At 39.4% G+C, this 20,065-nt stretch overlaps 2 pseudogenes; both read left to right on the top strand.

Annotated features, from left to right (window-relative positions):
• The first annotated feature begins 1,011 nt into the window (after window positions 1-1,011).
• Window positions 1,012-1,863, top strand: LOC129557458 (olfactory receptor 4C3D-like; annotated as a pseudogene).
• Window positions 1,864-17,256: 15,393 nt separating this feature from the next.
• LOC129557455 (olfactory receptor 4C3D-like) lies at window positions 17,257-18,180 on the top strand (annotated as a pseudogene).
• Window positions 18,181-20,065: the final 1,885 nt, after the last annotated feature.

Here is a 20,065-nt window from a genome sequence, read left to right as displayed (position 1 = left end):
TGAACTCCTCCTAGGTTTATGGTCTGGGGAATCAGGCATATTGTTACTCATGCTGCTGCTGCTGAGTCACTTCAGTCGTGTCCGACTCTGTGTGACCCCTTAGACGGAAGCCCACCAGGCTCCCCCGTCCCTGGGATTCTCCAGGCAAGAACACTGGAGTGGGTTGCCATTTCCTTCTCCAATGTGTGAAAGTGAAAAGTGAAAGTGAAGTCGCTCAGTCGTGTCCGACCCCTAGCGACCCCATGGACTGCAGCCTACCAGGCTCCTCCATCCATGGGATTTTCTAGGCAAGAGTACTGGAGTGGCTTGCCAATTCACCAAGCTTTCACTCATCATCTAATAGATTTCAGACACTGCAGACATCATGTCAGGCATCATGGTTAGTGAGAAAACACAGTTGAACCGTTTATGTATTTTGGTTGCTACCAGGTGGAGTGTGTCACCAGTGAATTCTGCGTATTTCCTGAAACCCTCTGCTTATGATAAACGTTATTGACCATGTATTTCTTTCCAGTTAGAGCTGAGGGTTCAAATGTAAATTCTCACAAAAAAAGGAGTAACTCTTACCTGTGTGTGGCACGTGTCACCTTACAAGATACAAGATGCACACCTAAGAATTAAATACAACCTGTAACCTGACAGAGGAGGGCTTAGAAACACGGGGCACTGAGATACTAAGCAGAGGCACATGGAGCTGGAACCAGAATGAGAATCCAGGTCTCATGGAGATATCCCAGTGTTTTCACAGTAAAGTACAGATCATGTGTTGCCGTATAGGTAATTTACAGGTTACAAGTTCAAGGTTTCTGAAGAGATGAAAAGCATCATGGAGAAAATAAGACAGGCATGAAACAAGTACTGGGTCAAAGTGCCAAGGACATTCTCCAGAGTTACAGTGACTGCTCTGTTTTTGTTCTAAGAAATTCAGACTATCATGCTATCATGATTAATAGGTACAATTTCCGATTCCTTTGTAGGTAATTTAGGACCCAAGAACATATTGCTTCTTAAATGGAGCTCCTCACATCTCCCAACAGCATGACTTAATTTCTTCTCTTGGGACTCACACAGAATCCACAACTGCAGAAAATACTCTTTGTTGTCCTTTTGCTCATGTTCCTATTCACTGTGCTCGCCAACCTGTACATCGTCCTCACCATCTCCCTCAGCCCCACACTTTCTGCTCCCATGTACTTCTTTCTCACTCACTTGTCCTTCATAGATGCCTGCTGCCTGACTCAGGTCTTTGTGGAGCACTCCCTGGGAGCATCAGAGGTCTTCGTCCTCACTGTCATGGCCTGTGATTGCCACGTAGCCATCTGCAAGCCTCTGCACCACATGCCCATCATGCAACAGGGGCTCTGCCAGCTCCTGGTGGTGGCCTGGACCAGAGGGACCCTGCACGCGGCTGTGCAGATTCTCATTATCGTCAGCTTGACCTTCTGTGGTCCCAGTGTCATTGACAACTTCATGTGTGATTTCTTCTCATTATTAAAACTTGCCTGCAGCGACACCTACAGGCTTGGAATGGTGGTGGCAGCCAACAGTGGGGCCCTGTGCTGGCTCATCTTTTTCCTGCTCCTCGTCTCCTACACTGTCATCCTGAGCTCCCTGAAGTCCCGCGGCTCTGAAGGACGGCGCAAGGCCCTCTCTACCTGTGGCGCCCGCTTTGCAGTAGTGGCGCTCTTTTTTGTCCCTTGTATATTCACCCACCTGCGTCCTGTGGCCACCTATCCTGTGGACAAGTGGGTGACTGTGTTCTATCCAATCCTATGTCCCATGTTAAATCCTATCATTTATGCAGTGAGAAATGCAGAGGTGAAAGTTGCCATGAGGAATTTGCTAAAGAGGAGAGTCACTTAGGATGTACATGATGCCAAGAAATTGATGATTTACATTCATAGATAGTATTGCTGCTATAGTAAATTTTGTTAGAATGTAAGAAATTTTTCAGATCATTGACATAAACAGAAAAGCTCAGAACCATTATTATTTAGCTAATTATTTAGCATTGACATATTTTAGACATTTTGATAACTTTTAATATACTTTCTAGAGAATTCAATGTTCATGTTCATAGCTTTCGATTAGGCAAAGGAAAGAATAACTATAAACCTCTGGTTTGATCATTGTAAAGTATTTTTTCTCCAGAGTCTTACATTTTATTTACTTAAATTTTCATATATGTTACTTGCATGACATTCCCCCCCCACCACCTTAGGACACCAATCTCAAATTCTTTTTTTTCCCCAGCTTGTGATAAAGCCAAAAGAGATTGAAATTCTTAGGCAGTCTCACAGGGAAGGGAGATTTGAGTGAAGGAATCATAGCTGAAACAGTGTTTTTGTACTATGAATTTACCAAAAGCCAAAAGAGAGGCACCCACAAAAGGAAGAAAGAATAATTCACAATGTAATCATTTCTTTGATGTGAAAAATAAACCAGAAATGTTGAAGTTAGTCTTTATTTGCTCTTTTGTTAAAATATCCTTAATTGCTTGTGATATGTTTAGGTGTATAGATAAGAAAATTATCTGCAGTCTTAACAATTCAGTTTATCTTTCCAGGAGATGGTGTTAGTATGCGGTAGCATTGTCTCACATGTAGGAATATATTTTAGCATGGCAAGCTTTTTCTTTTTGTAAGTTCAAGTATGCTAGTCCTCTTGCATTAAAGCCCAACTTTAGTATGTCAACATAATTTTTTTTAAAGCAAAACCCCTCTTCAGAGTTCTTTCCCATTAGTGAAAACAAGTATCAATATTGGTCTTTATAAAAGTGAAGTGGCTAATGTAAACTTTCAGGAAAGTTGTTGATACAGGACATAGGTCATCTTACATTATTACATCACTAGTAATTAGAGTTTCTGAAGTACAGCACTCCAACTCATGGTTTCTTCTCACAAATGTCAATTTGTCAAGCTCAGTGGTCAATTGGAGCTATTTCTTCTGTAATTTGACCACATAGCAATATGGCACTGGGGTGACTGTCTTTACTAAGCTGTGCAAGGCTATTTCAGGAGGCAAAAATACACAATGGAAAAAAAACAAAAAGTGCCTCTTCAACCACATTCCCTTACACCATGTACAAAAATGCACCCTAAATGGATATAAAGATGTAAATGTAAGACCAAACGTTATAAATCCCTAGTGGAAAACACGGGTAGAACACTCTTTAACATAAATAACAGAATATGCTTTTGAACTTTTTGATCTTTTAGATTAAGAAAATAAAAGAGTAAAAAGATCTTTGTGGTCTCAAATGAAACCCTGGCTGTTTTCAAATTCCTCTTGTTCTCTGTAGAACTTGAATCCCATTTATTGTCCCATTTGTGGGAACTTGCACACAGTCTTTTCAGTCTTTCTTGTGTGATTATTAGAATTAATCCATATCTTTAGTGAAAAGAGCATCTAACATGTTGTGTTTAGCTCCTGGCTTCCTCTCTTTTCGAATATTGACACTACACAACATTTACCCCTTGTTAGTTCTCTAATATTCGAAAAGAGAGGAAGCCAGGAGCTAAACACAAGGAGTCCAAACTGAAAAAGAAGCAAAACTCTCACTATTTGCAGATGACATGATACCATACATAAAAATCCTTAAAGATGCTACTGGAGCTCACCAATGAATTTGGTAAAATTGCAGGATACAAAATTAATACATATGAATTACATGCATTCCTTTATACTAACAACAAAAGATCAGAAAGAGATATTAAGGAAACAATCCCATTTACCATTGCAACAAAATGAAAACAGTGCCTAGGAAAAACCTACCTAAGGAAGTAAAATACATGTGCTCAGAAGTCTATAGGATACTGATGAAAGAAATAAAAGATTACACAAACAGATGGAGATATATACCATGATCTTAGATTAGAGGAGTCAGTACTTTGAAAATGACTATACTACTCAAAACAACCTACAGATGCAATGCGATCCCTATCAAATTATCATTGAATTGTTGCTCACAGAATTAGAACAAAAGATTCTACAGTATGTATGGAAACATGAGAGACAGGAACAGCCAAAGAAATTCTGAGAAAGAAAAAAAGAGACAGAAGAATCAGGCTCCTTGACTTCAGACTACACTATAAAGCTACAGTAATCACAATATTATGATATTGGCACAAAACATAAATATAGATCAATAGAACAGGAAAGAAAGCCCAGAGGCAAACCTTTGTCACCTAATCTATGACAAAGGAGGCAAGGAAAAAAATAAAGAATAAAGAATGGAAAGAAGACAGTCTCTTCAATAAAAGGTGTTGGGAAAGCTGGGAAACTTTATTAGAACACTCCTTAACAACAGACACAAAAATAAGCTCAAAAGGGGTTAAAGGTCTATATTTAAGGCTGGACAGTATAAAACTCTTGGAGAAAAACATAGGCAGAACACTCTTTGGCATAAATTGCAAGATATTTTTTGACCCACCTCCTAAACTAACGAAAATAATAACCAAAATAAACAAATGAGATCTAATTAAACTTGAAAGCTTTTGCACAGCAAAATAAAAAGAAAACTTTCAGAATGGGACAAAATATTTGCAAACAAAACAACCAACAAGATATTATCTCCAAAATATACAAATAGTTCATGTAGCTCAATATTTAAAAAAAAGAATCAAAAATGGTAGAAACTATGAATAAATATTTCTCCAAGAATACATCCAGATGGTCAAAAAGCCATGAAAAGGCACTTATTAGAGAAATATAAATCAAAACTATAATGCAGTATCACTTCAGATGGGTCAGAATGGCTCCCATCAAAGAAATCTACAAACAATAAATGTTTGAGGGTGTGGAGAAAGAGAAACCTCTTATGCTGTTGATGGGAATGTAAATTGCTGCACCCATTATGAAGAACAGTATGAAGTTTCCTGAAAACAAAAAACTGAAAACAGAACTACCATCAGTTCAGTTCAGTTCATTTCAGTCACTCGGTTGTGTCTGACGCTTTGTGACCCCATGAATCACAGCACACCAGGCCTCCCTGCCCATCACCAACTCTCGGAGTTCACCCAAACTCATGTCCATCAAGTCGGTGATGCCCTCCAGCCATCTCATCCTCTGCCATCCCCTTCTCCTACTGCCCCCAATCCCTTCCAGCATCAGGGTATTTTCCAATGAGTCAACTTTTCGCATGAGGTGGCCAAAGTATTGGAGTTTCAGCTTTAGCATCAGTCGTTCCAATGAACACCCAGGACTGAACTCCTTTAGGATGGACTGCCATAGGAACCAACAATTCTACTCCTGGGCATATACCCTGAGAAAATCATCAAACAAAAAGATCTATGTACCCCAATGTTCATTGCAGCACTATTTAAAATAGCCAGGATGTGTTAGCAACCTGAATGCCCATCAACACTGGAATGAATAAAGAAGATGTGGTACATATACATTCAATATATTCAATGAAATATAAAAGAATGAAATAATGTTATTTACAACAACAGGGATGGCCTAGAAATTGCCATACTGAGAAGTAAGTCAGACAGAGAAAGAGAAATATCATATTGGTATCACTTATATGTGGCATCTTAAAAGGGGGTATAAATGAACTTATCCACAAAGTATAAACAGTGTCACAGAGGTAGAAAACAAACTTATGGTTACCAAGGGATAAAGTAGTGGGGATGAACTGGACGATTGTGATTAACATATACACACTGTTGTATATAAAATAGAACAGCTAATAAGGACCTAGGGTATAACACAAGGAATACTACTCAATACTCCCTAATATCCTATATGGGGAAAAAAATCTAAAAGAGAATGTATATATGTATAACTAATTCACTTTACTGTACACCTGAAACTAGACAGCATTGTAAATCAACTCTATTCAGATTAAAAAAAAAAAGATACGGGCAGGATTGATTTTGTGTTATTAACTAACCAACAAAATAAAATACCTGTAGTATTCTAAATCTTCCTAAGAGAGGAGATTCTCAGAGGGAGAAGTTGACATTGTTTAAATTCCCAAGTGTATTTCAAATCCATATTCTAATGCCTTTACAAATTAGGATGAGAAAAAATCTTCTGAAAGCCTATGTGACAGATGGATGCTAAAGAAGACTCTTGCTAGCTATTTGGTGAGTTTTTACATGGGAGGTAATGTGGGGTTAAGAAAAGATCAAAACTTGAGGTCAGACAGCCTTGAAATGTATCTTCAGGTCTGCTTCTCATAAACTGTATGTCCTGGGGTACAAGACTGAAGTTACTTGAATTGGGATTTCTCTTTGAAAACTGCTTTAGAAGATTATTTATAAGGGACATACACATTAAAAAACAAATGGAATCATACTCTACCGACCAAGGAAGGAACTTCTTGGCTGAACCATTTGCTGCTGCTTCTGCTGCTGCTGCTAAGTCGCTTCAGTCGTGTCCGACTCTGTGTGACCCCATAGACGTCAGCCCACTAGGATCTGCCATCCCTGGGATTCTCCAGGCAAGAACACTGGAGTGGGTTACCATTTCCTTCTCCAATGCATTAAAGTGAAAAGTGAAAGTGAAGTCGCTCAGCCGTGTCTGACTCTTAGCGATCCCATGGACTGCAGCCTACCAGGCTCCTCCGTCCATGGGATTTTCCAGGTAAGAGTACTGGAGTCGGGTGCCATTGAACCATCTACCTAATTTATAAAACCTTGATGTAAATTAAGTTTGACTCTTCAAAATGAGGTCTGTTATCAAAACACAAAATATAAATGTGTGTATATGTCATAGATATGTTTATAGTCTCCCCTTTGACAGAAAGATTCAGGCTTCTACTATGAGGATCTCATGTTTTACTGAAGAAGTCAATGGACATCATGATGTAACAATATTTAGCAAACATCTTATGGTAAGGAAAACACGATGGAAATTAAGACAACTAGCTTCAGAATCAGGAGACATGAGTTTTATATCACACTGTGCCAGCATCTTCTATAACTTAAAAAGTTTTCCCTATTTCTACAAGTAGTTCACTTAAGTAAATTGCAATGTGTTTCCAAGTTGGTTGATTCTGCCCAAGTCAATGTGTTTATTGCCATAAAAATTGTTATATTTGCTTCCAGTTCAATTTGTGGGCTTCCCTGGTGGCTCAGCAGTTAAGAATTCACCTGCAATGCAGGAGGTAAAGTTTTGATCCCTGGATCAGGAATCTCCTGGAGAAGGGCAGAGCAACCCATTCTATTATTCTTGCCTGGAGAATCCCACAGACAGAGGAGCCTGGTGGCTACAGTCCATAGGGTTGCAAAGAGTCAGACACAACTGAAGCAATTTAGCACACGTGCACTTCAATTAGTAGTAAAACTCAAAGACTTATGAGAACACAGTACACCTCACAAAACCTGTCCATTCCTGATGAACAGCATAAGAGATGTCCTTCTGGGGTGAAAGTCTTTGGATTGGACTAAAACAATAACTCCACTCTTGATTCGTTGTTACTTTGAGAACATGTTGCTCTCAGTTCAGTCACTCTCAGTTCAGTCGCTCAGTCATGTCCGACTCCTTGAGACCCCATGGACTGCAGCATGCCAGGCCTCCCTTTCCATCATCAACTCCTAGAGTTTACTCAAACTCATTTCCATTGAGTCAGTGATGTCAACCAACCATCTCATTCTGTCATTCCCTTCTCCTCCTGCCTTCAAACTTTCCCAGCTCTTCACATCAGGTGGCCAAAGCATTGGGGTTTCGGCTTCAGCATCAGTCCTTCCAATGAATATTTAGGACTGATTTCCTTTAGGAAGGACTGGTTGGATCTCCTTGCTGTCCAAGGGACTCTCAAGAGTCTTCTCCAACACCACAGTTCAAAAGCATCAATTCTTTAGCGCTCAGCTTTCTTTATAGTTCAACTATCATATCCATACATGACTACTGGAAAAACCATAGCTTTGACTAAATGGACCTTTACTGGCAAAGTAATGTCTCTGCTTTTTAATATGCTGTCTAGGTTATTTCTGTACCTATTGATGTTTCTCTACCTATTCTGATGTTTGTCTACCTAATGAAATACAAGATACTGCCATAAGAACACTTTGGAAGGTACCTGGTTTCTGGGAAATTAGTCCCTGAAACTATCAAAGGTCAAATCACACCTCAATTAGTTTCTGATCAACTGTGATAAGATCCATATATAATTCCACTTTCTCTCATTCTGGTTTATCCTTCCAGTTTGGGAATCTGTGTTGTTGACTCTTCAGGGTCTGTCCTTGGATTTATATTCTGAAAACAGACTTTCTCCTTGCATTGTTCTAGGAACTCTTTTTTTAAAGAAATTATTTTCATGAACAACTTTTATTTATTTATTTTTTATTTTTTAAATTTATTTTATTGGAGGCAAATTACCTTACATTAATATATTGGTTGGTTTTGCCATACATTGACATGAATCCCCCCCAGGTGTACATGTGTTCTCTTTCTTGAACCCCCCTCCCACCTCCCTCTTCCCCATATCCTCCTTCCATATCATCCCCGTGCACCAGCCCCAAGCATCCTGTATCATGCATCGAACCTGGACTGGTCACTTATGATAATATACATGCTATTTTCATGAACAACTTTTAATGTTTTAGACCCAACCCTGTTCTATTTCCATATTGAGCTACTCTGCATTCTGGGGAATTAGACTAGACTGGTATAGGTTTTCAGAAACAATCTTTCTACCCAGCACTGTAGTTATTTAAATAAAGACTGGATGATCATTCAGTATGTCTGGCTTTCATTCTAGAGTTGAAAAAAGAGTTCAAGAGATTTTCATGGTTACACTTCAGCAAAATCCACATTTTGTATTTTTCTTAGTAAGTAGTAGTAGTAAAGTCGCTCAGGCGTGTCCGACTCTTTGCGACCACGTGGACGGTAGCCTACCAGGCTTCTCCGTCCATGGGATTCTCCAGGCAAGAATACTGGAGTGGGTTACCATTTCCTTCTCCAGGGGATCTTCCCGACTCAGGGATCAAACCCGGGTCTCCCGCATTGGAGGCAGATGCTTTAACCTCTGAGCCACCAGGGTTAGGTAGTTTCAAATCTTCATTTAAACTACCTGTGTCATCTATCACAAATATCAGTTCAGAAGTATAATATTGGAGTGTGCATTCAATCCAGGTTTAATCATGAGATTTCAGTTTTCTTAATGATTTTCCTTCATTACATGTGCTCCTTATAATAAACGTATTCTCTGAGATCAAGCCAGATTTGGTCCAATTTATTCTTCTTTGTTTTAATGCAAGCATATTTGAACACAGTGTGTGAGTGTGGTACTATATAGGAGTATTTCTGAATTGAATTACCTTTTTTTATGAAATAATTTTATATATCAGCATTTATTTTATTTAGTACATAATTGTACTGGACCTTAGAGTTGGTGTCAACAAAATGCGTCAAGGCAATTCAGTTACAAGCAATAATTAAAGAAAAAATCATGACCCAGAATTTAGTGGCTTAGCTTATTTCCCCTGATCAAATGGCATTTTTATGCTCTGTCTTATATTTACTTGTTATAAATTGTTAATATTATTGTCTATTGTTCTATTCCACATGTATATTATACAATTAAATTTAGATAATTGAAATAAATTTACTTAACATCTCTAAGCAAAATTATATAATGTAATTATTTTCATCACTATCAGTTCAGTTAAGTCACTCAGTCGTGTCTGACTCTTTGCGACCCCATGACTCACAGCACGCCAGGCCTCCCTGTCCATCACCAACTCCCGGAGTTCACTCAAACTCATGTCCATAGAGTCGGTGATGCTATCCAGCCATCTCATTCTCTGTTGTCCCCTTCTCCTCCCGCCCCCAATCCCTTCCAGCATCTGAGGTTTTTCCAGTGAGTCAAGTCTTCGCATGAAGTGGCCAAAGTATTGGAGTTTCAACTTTAGCATCAGTCCTTCCAATGAACACCCAGGACTGATCTCCTTTAGAATGGACTGATTGAATCTCCTTGCAGTCCAAGGGATTCTCAAGAGTCTCCTCCAACACCACAGTTCAAAAACATCAATTCTTCGGTGATCAGTTTTCTTCACAGTCCAACTCTCACATTCATACATGACCACTGGAAAAACCATAGCCTTGACAAGGTGGACCTTTGTTGGAAAAGTAAGGTCTTTGCTTTTTAATATGCTATCTAGGTTGGTCATAACTTTCTTTCCAAGGAGTAACTGTCTTTTAATTTCATGGCTGAAATCAGCATCTGCAGTGATTTTTGAGCCCCCAAAAATAAAGTCTGACACTGTTTCCACTGTTTCCCCATCTATTTCCCATGAAATGATGGGACCAGATGCCATGATCTTAGTTTTCTCAATGTTGAGCTTTAAGCCAACTTTTTCACTCTCCTCTTTCACTTTCATCAAGAGGCTTTGTAATTCCTCTTCACTTTCTGCCATAATGGTGGTGTCATCTGCATATCTGAAGTTATTGATATTTCTCCCAGTAATCTTGATTCCAGCTTGTGCTTCCTCCAGCCCAGTGTTTCTCATGATGTACTCTGCATATAAGTTAAATAAGCAAGGTGACAATATACAGCATTGATGTACTCCTTTTCCTATTTGGAACCAGCCTGTTGTTCCACGTCCAGTTGCAACTGTTGCTTCCAGACTTGCATACAGGTTTCTCAAGAGGCAGGTCAGGTGGTCTGGTATTCCTATCTCTTTCAGAATTTTCCACAGTTTCTTGTGATCCACACAGTCAAAGGCTTTGGCATAGTCAATAATGCAGAAATAGATGTTTTTCGGGAACTCTCTTGCTTTTTCCATGATCCAGCGGATGTTGGCAATTTGATCCTCTGGTGCCTCTGCCTTTTCTAAAACCAGGTTGAACATCTGGAAATTCATGGTTCACGTATTGGTGAAGTCTGGGTTGGAGAATTTTGAGCATGACTTTACTAGCATGTGAGATGAGTGCAACTGTGCGGTAGTTTGAGCAATCTTTGGCATTGCCTTTCTTTGGGATTGGAATGAAGACTGACCTTTTCCAGTACTGTGGCCACTGCTGAGTTTTCCAAATTTGCTGGCATATTGAGTGCAGCACTTTTACAGTCACATTAATCTAATTCCAGAATTGGCATTAGAAACAACTACTTCGAAGAATTACTGTGAACTTCACCTGGTGTGAAGTGCTAATATTATAAGAGCATTCATAATTATCACTTAATGTATATCGGTTTCAAGACCGTATTTTCAAATTATGAGTTGCAGAAACAGTAGAGAAATATATTATTATAATAAAAATTTAAATACCAAATGGATACTCACCAAAATATTTTATTTACATAATGCTAAATATTCAGACTCCATAATAAGCTCACGTTTCAAATATCTAAATGCACAAAGTTGCATCCAAAATTATCCTCACTCTATACTACAGCTTAAGAATGTTTAAATGATATTGCAAAATAATTAAAAACATCTTTAAATCTAGACATTATTCAAAGAGACACATTATATTTCAAATGTCCATTTTTCCAATGTTAAACATTTCATATTGTTTCCAAATTTTCCACAGATGTTTAATTACTGTGTTGGGCATATTTGTAAATGATTTTTCTCCGTTAAAAGTATTTTTCATTATGGTTTAATCATAGAAAGAGCAGTCTGGAGTCAAAGAAAAACTGAATTCTTACTTTATGCACACTAAACCCTTTTCTGATATATTGGGGATACCCCCTCAGAATAAGGAAATGCAATGAAACGGATGCATTTTTTTTCCTCATATAATATATAATTTTATTTTTAATATATTATGAGAAGCATTCATTTTATAATTATTTCTATTGGAGTAGAGTTGATTGACAATTATGTGTTCATTTAGAATAATTAAAAAAAAAATAAAGCTCTTTATTGCATTATCTTTGAGAGAAGAAAACATCTTTGTGGAATGCAGGTTACTGTATTATGATTTCCCTTCTCTTTTCTTTGGCAAATTGATGTCCCTCAAATTTCTCATTCTATTAGTAACATAGTATCCTGGAACTGGAAGATGAATGGTATGGGAAGATGGCAGAAGAAGGCAAGAGAATGAATGTAGCAGAAACATTAAGGAGTGGCAAGATAATTCCTATCATAGAAGGATAAGCTAATGCTGTTTTGGTAATAAAATTTCAATTATTAAGAGCATTTTACTATAAGACTCTTCATAAGTTTGTGTGAACAGATATACATTCATATACATAATAAAAAAAAAAAGAAAAAAAGAAAAGAAAGTCGCTCAATCGTGTCTGACTCTGCGACCCCATGGACTGTAGCCTACCATGCTCCTCCATCCATGGGATTTCCCAATCAAGAGTACTGGAGTGTGTTGCCATTTCCTTCTCCAGGGGATCTTCCCAATCCAGGAATTGAACCCGGGTCTTCCTTATTGTAGGCAGACGCTTTACCGTCTGAACTACCAGGGAAGTCCATATACATAGTAAATGTCTAATAAATTTTTGTTGAATGAGTGAACATGTAACAGGTATTTATCTTATGGTGGCTCAGATGATAAAGAATCTGCCTGCAATGCAGGAGACCTGGGCTCTATCTCTGGGCTCTATCAGGAAGATCCCCTGAAGGAGGGCATGGCAACCCATTACAGTATTCTTGTCTGAGACTCCCATGCAGAGAGGAGCCTGGTGAACTACAGTCCATGCAGTAGAAAAGAGTTGGGCTTGTCTGAACAACTTACACTTTCAATAATCACACCTGTTTGGGGGGACTTCCATTGTAGCTCGGTTAGTAAAGAACCTGCCTGCAATGCAGGAGATCCAGGTTTGATTTTTGGGTCGGGAAGACCCCCTGGTGAAGGAAATGGCAACCCACTCCAGTATTCTTGCCTGGAGCATCCCATGGACAGAGGAACCTGGCAGGCTACAGTCCATGGGGTCACAAGAGTTGGACACAACTTAGCGACTAAACCACCACCACCAACACATTTTACCTGTGTCTGTATTATTTTGTGTACATATGTATGAATACATAGTGCATTATCTCTCTATCTTAACTAGAAGACTATTTGTTTCTATTTTCCATAGCAAAGTTTTATATTTAGAACTTTGAAAATAAGGAATTCATCTACTTGAAATATCCTGAAAACCTGTGTAAAAAAGTTTGCTTTTGCTATTTTTTTTTTAACCCAGGTCTCTGAAGCTGTAAATTTACTGAGTATTAGTATGTTATATTGTACATGAAGCAGAATTTTGAAGAACAAAATTGTCCGTTCAGTTCAGTTCAGTTCAGTTCAGTCGCTCAGTCGTGTCCGACTCTCCGCGACCCCATGAATCACAGCACGCCAGGCCTCCCTGTCCATCACCAACTCCCGGAGTACACTCAAACTCATGTCCACAGAGTCGGTGATGCCATCCAGCCATCTCATTCTCCGTCGTCCCCTTCTCCTCCCGCCCCCAACCTTTCCCAGCATCAGAGTCTTTTCCAGTGAGTCAGCTCGTCGCATGAGGTGGCCAAAGTATTGCAGTTTCAGCTTTAGCATCAGTCCTTCCAATGAACATCCAGGATTGATCTCCTCTAAAATGGACTGGTTGGATCTCCTTGCAGTATAAGGGACTCTTAAGAGTCTTCTCCAACACCATAGTTCAAAAGCATCGATTCTTCGGCGGTCAGCCTTCTCCACAGTCCAACTCTCACATCCATACATGACCACGGGAAAAACCATAGCCTTGATTAGACGGACCTTGGTTGGCAAAGTAATGTCTCTGCTTTTTAATATACTATCAAGGTTGGTCACCACTTTCCTTCCAAGGAGCAAGCGTCTTTTAATTTCATGGCTGCAATCAGCATCTGCAGTGATTTTGGAGCCCAAAAAAACAAAGTCTGACACTGTTTCCACTGTTTTTCCATCTATTTCCCATGAAGTGATGGGACCAGATGCCATGATCTTCGTTTTCTGAATGTTGAGCTTCAAGCCAACCTTTTCACTCTCCTCTTTCACTTTCATCAAGAGGCTTTTGAGTTCCTCTTCACTTTCTGCCATAAGGGTAGTGTCATCTGCATATCTGAGGTTATTGATATTTCTCCCGGCAATCTTGATTCCAGCTTGTGCTTCTTCCAGCCCAGCGTTCCTCATGATGTACTCTGCATATAAGTTAAATAAGCAAGGTGACAATATACAACCTTGACGTACACCTTTTCCTATTTGGAACCAGTCTGTTGTTCCATGTTCAGTTCTAACAGTTGCTTCCTGACCTGCATACAGGTTTCTCAAGAGGCAGGTCAGGTGGTCTGGGATTCCCATCTCTTTCAGAATGTTCCACAGTTTATTGTGATCCACACAGTCAAAGGCTTTGGCATAGTCAATAAAGCAGAAATAGATGTTTTTCTGAAACTCTCTTGCTTTCTCCATGATCCAGCGGATGTTGGCAATTTGATCTCTGGTGCCTCTGCCTTTTCTAAAACCTGCTTGAACATCTGGGAGTTCACGGTTTACATACTGCTGAAGCCTGGCTTGGAGAATTTTGAGCATGACTTTACTAGCGTGTGAGATGAGTGCAATTGTGCGGTAGTTTGAGCATTCTTTGGCATTGCCTTTCTTTGGGATTGGAATGAAGACTGACCTCTTCCAGTCCTGTGGCCACTGCTGAGTTTTCCAAATCTGCTGGCATATTGAGTGCAGCACTTTCACAGCATCATCTTTCAAGACTTGAAATAGCTCAACTGGAATTCCATCACCTCCACTAGCTTTGTTCGTAGTGATGCTTTCTAAGGCCCACTTGACTTCACATTCCAAGATGTCTGGCTCTAGGTCAGTGATCACGTTATCGTGACTATCTTGGTCGTGAAGATCTTTTTTGTACAGTTCTTCTGTGTATTCCTGCCACCTCTTCTTAATATCTTCTGCTTCTGTTAGGTCCATACCATTTCTGTCCTTTATCGAGCCCATCTTTGCATGAAATGTTCCCTTGGAATCTCTAATTTTCTTGAAGAGGTCTCTTGTTTTTCCTATTCTGTTGTTTTCCTCTATTTCTTTGCATTGATCACTGAGGAAGTCTTTCTTATCTCTCCTTGCTATTCTTTGGAACTCTGCATTCAGATGCTTATATCTTTCCTTTTCTCCTTTGCTTTTCGCCTCTCTTCTTTTCACAGCTATTTGTAAGGCCTCCTCAGACAGCCATTTCGCTCTTTTGCATTTCTTTTCCATGGGGATGGTCTTGGTCCCTGTCTCCTGTACAATGTCACGAACCTCCGTCCAGAGTTCATCAGGCACTCTATCAATCAGATCTAGTCCCTTAAATCTATTTCTCACTTCCACTGTATAATCATAAGGGATTTGATTGAGGTCATATCTGAATGGTCTAGTGGTTTTCCCTACTTTCTTCAATTTAAGTCTGAACTTCGCAATAAGGAGTTCATGATCTGAGCCACAGTCAGCTCCTGGTCTTGTTTTTGCTAACTGTATACAGCTTCTCCATCTTTGGTTGCAAAGAATATAATCAATCTGATTTCGGTGTTGACCATCTAGTGATGTCCATGTGTAGAGTCTTCTCTTGTGCTGTTGGAAGAGGGTGTTTGCTATGACCAGTGCATTCTCTTGACAAAACTCTATTAGCCTTTGCCCTGCTTCATTCCGTGCTCCAAGGCCAAATTTGCCAGTTACTCCAGGTGTTTCTTGACTTCCTACTTTTGCATTCCAGTCCCCTATAATGAAAAGGACATCTTTTTTGGGTGTTAGTTCTAAAAGGTCTTGTAGGTCTTCATAGAACCGATTAACTTCGGCTTCTTCAGCATTACTCGTTGGGGCATAGGCTTGGATTACTGTAATATTGAATGGTTTTCCTTGGAAACGAACAGAAATCATCCTGTCATTTTTAAGATTGCATCCAAGTACTGCATTTCGGACTCTTTTGTTGACCATGATGGCTACTCCATTTCTTCTAAGGGATTCCTGCCCACAGTAGTAGATATAATGGTCGTCTGAGTTAAATTCACCCATTCCAGTCCATTTTAATTCACTGATTCCTAGAATGTCAACGTTCACTCTTGCCATCTCCTGTTTGACCACTTCCAATTTGCCTTGATTCATGGACCTAACATTCCAGGTTCCTATGCAATACTGCTCTTTACAGCACCGGACCTTGCTTCTATCACTGGTCACATCCACAACTGGGTATTGGTTTTGCTTTTGCTCCATCCCTTTATTCCTTCTATAGTTATTTCTCCACTGAGCTCCAGTAGCATACTGGGCACCTACTGACCTGGGGAATTCCTCATTCAGTATCCTATCATTTTGCCCTTTGTTACTGTTCATGGGGTTCTCAAGGCAAATATACTGAAGTGGTTTGCCATTCCCTTCTCCAGTGGACCACATTCGGCTGTGGTCCATGTGATCAGATTGGTCCATGTGATCATATTGTACATGAAGCAGAATTTTGAAGAACAAAATTGTCCGTTAATATAGTATAATTATCTTGAACCCAATAACATATTTTTTTCTAGAGGCAATTAAATATTTTCACTCTTACCCCATAAATTGTGTCAGAAACTGTTAATCTGGAATTCAGCTTCCTTTCAAATGTTTGTTTCTCATATAGTAGAGTGTAGTAATAAACAGAGTAGGAGAAAAAAGAACACTTGAATTTCTCCTAGATATATGGTCCGGATATGAAGCATGTACTTACCCATGGAGAATGGCAATTCATCAAGCATCTACTCGTCACCTAGTAGGTCTTAGACACTGCAGACACCATGCCAGGCACTACGGTAAGTGAGGAAATACAGCTGAATAGCTTATGTATTCTGCTCAGTACCAGGTACAGTGTGTCACCTCTGATTTATGCATATTTCCCTAACCTCCCTATTTATTATATGTACTCATTGTCATTGTCTTTCTTTACACATGTAGAGCTGAAGGTTCAAATGGAAATTGTCAAGGGAAAAGGGAATCATTCTTCCCTCTTGAAGATAATTCTAAACTTATGAGATATATCTATGAATTATAATTTGTAACCTTACAGACACAAAGGAAGTCTTAAAAGCACGGGATGTCAAGATGAATTTGCAGTCACGTGGAGTTGGAACCAGAATGGAAATCCAGATCTCATGTAGATAGTTCAGGATATTTTACAGGTGACATGTGCTGGATTTCTGAAGTGGTAGAAAAACTAATGAAGAAAATAAGAAAGACTTGAAAGAAGTACTGGAGCAAAGTACCAAGGACATCCTCCATAGTTACAGTGGCTGAACTATTTTTTTTTTTTCTAAGAAATTCAGGCTAAATGCTTTCATAATTAAATATCATTCTTTCCTCCTTTGTAGGTAATTCAGGACCAAGGAAGATATCAGTTCCTAAATGGATAGCCTCACACATCCCAATAATGTGACTAAATTTCTTTTCTTGGGACTCACACAGAATCCACAACTGCAGAAAATACTCTTTGTTGTCCTTTTGCCCATGTTCCTATTCATTGTGCTCGCCAACCTGCTCATCGTCCTCACCATCTCCCTCAGCCCCACACTTTCTGCTCCCATGTACTCCTTTCTCAGTCACTTGTCCTTCATAGATGCCTTCTTCACCTCTGTCACCACCCCCAGAATGATCACTGACCTGCTGCACTGGACGAGAGCCATCTCCTAGGGTGGCTGCCTGACTCAGGTCTTTGTGGAGCACTTCCTGGGAGCATCAGAGACCTTTGTCCTCACTGCCATGGCCTGTGACCGCCACGTGGCCATCTGCAAGCCTCTGCACCACACGCCCATCACGCAACAGGGGCTCTGCCAGCTCCTGGTGGTGGCCTGGGCTGGGGGAACCCTGCATACTGCCGTGCAGATTCTCATTATCGTCAGCTTGACCTTCTGTGGTCCCAGTGTCATTGACCACTTCATGTGTGATTTCTTCTCAGTGTTGGAACTTGCCTGCAGCGACACCTACAGGCTTGGAATCGTGGTGGCGGCTAACATAGGGGCCACGTGCTTGCTCATTTTTTTCCTGTTCCTTATCTCCTGCATAGTCATCCTGAGCTCCCTGAAATCCCACGGCTCTGAAGGACGGTGCAAGGCCCTCTCTACCTGTGGCTCCCACTTCACAGTAGTGGAGCTCTTTTTCGTCCCTTGTATTTTCACCCACACGCGTCCTGTGGCCACCTATCCTATGGACAAGTGGGCGGCTGTTTTCTTTGCAATCCTCACTCCCATGCTGAATCCTATCATTTACACAGTGAGAAGCACAGAGGTAAAAAATGCCATGAGAAATTTGTTAAAGAGGAGAGTAACTTAGGTTGTATATGAAGCCAAGAAAGAAATGACTTGTATTCATAGGGAGGGTTGTACCAGTTGTGAGTTATTATAGAAAATAAGAAATTTTGCTGATTATTGACAGAGAAAAAGGCCCAGAAACTATATGTTGATTATTTAACCCTGCTACTGCTGCTAAGTCACTTCAGTCGTGTCCGACTCTGTGTGACCCCATAGACGGAAGCCCACCAGGCTCCCCCTTCCCTAGGATTCTCCAGGCAAGAACTAGAGAGGCACAATTTAGGCATTTTGTTAACTTTTAATGTACTATTCGAAAACTTCAATATTCATGTTTATAACTTCAGATTGGGCAATGGAAACAACTGTAAATTCTCGGTTTGATGATTGTAGAGTATGTTTTTCTTCACTGTCCTACATCTGTTTCACTAAATTCTCATATATGTCTTTTGGATGAAATTGGCTTTTCTTTAAGACATTGATCTAAGACCTTTGCCTACTTTTGTTTGAAGTAAATTAGGAATAGAAGTTCTTTGCCAGATATGCTGGAAAAGGGTAGTTAAGCGAAAGAATCAGAGCTAATTTTGTTTTTTGGTACTATGAATAATCATAAAAGCAAAAGAGTCAACTGCTTAGACAGGAAAGAATAATTCACAATCTGAATGTTTTCTTGGCACAAGGAATAAGTCAGAGATCTTGAAATTATTTTCATTTCCTCCATTTTCTAGATATCCTTATGGATTATCTACTTTTTTTTAATATATGAAAAATCTTCCATAGCAAGAATTGAGAGTCATTTGATACAAGGGTTAACATCTTTTATTATGTCTCAACAAAATCATATGATTATGTTTCAAAGTTATTGCTCTGTTAGAACTTTGAAAATAAGGAATTTGCCTACTTGAAATATCCTTGTGTACTGAAAACCTGTGTAAAAAGTTTATTTGTGTGTTTTTGTTTTTTAACCCAGGTCTCTGAAACTGTTACATAAATTTACATTAAATTAGCACTTCATTATCTGCAGCATATTCACTTCAGTTGATTTATCCATTTACTAAACTGCTAACTTCACTAACCGTTATACAGATTTTATTGTCATTGTTTAGTCCCTAAGTTGTGTCGGGCTCTTTGCAAATCATCTGTCATGGGATTTTTAGGCAAGAATACTGGAGTGGGTTGCCATTTCTTTCTCCAGGTGATCTTCCTGACCCATGAATTGATCCCACGTCTCCAGCATTGGCAGGTGTTTATTGTTTGTTTGTTTTTAGCTCACCAAGAGGCAATACTGCTTTTACAAAGAAGCAAATTAAAGCCAAAGTGCATTACTAATTTACTTGCCTTGCCCGATACATGTTTCCTCCATTAGTGTGTCAGGAACTATTACTGAAATGCAGCTCTCTTTAAAAATTTTCAGCTAGAAACTTGCCATTCAAGTCTTAAAACTCAGTTTTACTTTCTTTCAAGTAAACAGAGTTGTCTGTGGTATGTGTAGGTGTAGAAAATCATCTACTGTCTTGATTCACTTTATCCTTCAAGAAAATGGTGTCAATATTCTATAGCCTTGTCTCAATTGTTGGAATACATTTCAGCACTACAAGATTCTTCTTTTTGAAAGTTCAATTTACTTCAATTTTAAAAATGTCTTACATTTAGATCTTTAATCCATTTTGAGTTTATTTTTGTGGATGGTGTTAGGAAGTGTTCTAGTTTCATTCTTTTACAAGTGGCTGACCAGTTTTCCCAGTACCACTTGTTAAAGACACTGTCTTTTCTCCATTTTATATTCTTGCCTCCTTTGTCAAAGATAAAGTGTCCATAGGTGTGTGGATTTATCTCTGGGCTTTCTATTTTGTTCCATTAATCTATAGTTCTTTCTTTATGCCAGTACCATACTGTCTTGATGACTGTGG

The sequence above is a fragment of the Moschus berezovskii genome, chromosome 7, assembly GCF_049115385.1.
Source record: "Moschus berezovskii isolate FMDL1 chromosome 7, NW_MosBer_1.0, whole genome shotgun sequence".
NCBI classification, from domain to species: domain Eukaryota; kingdom Metazoa; phylum Chordata; class Mammalia; order Artiodactyla; family Moschidae; genus Moschus; species Moschus berezovskii.
This window is presented reverse-complemented; position numbering and strand designations above follow the sequence as displayed.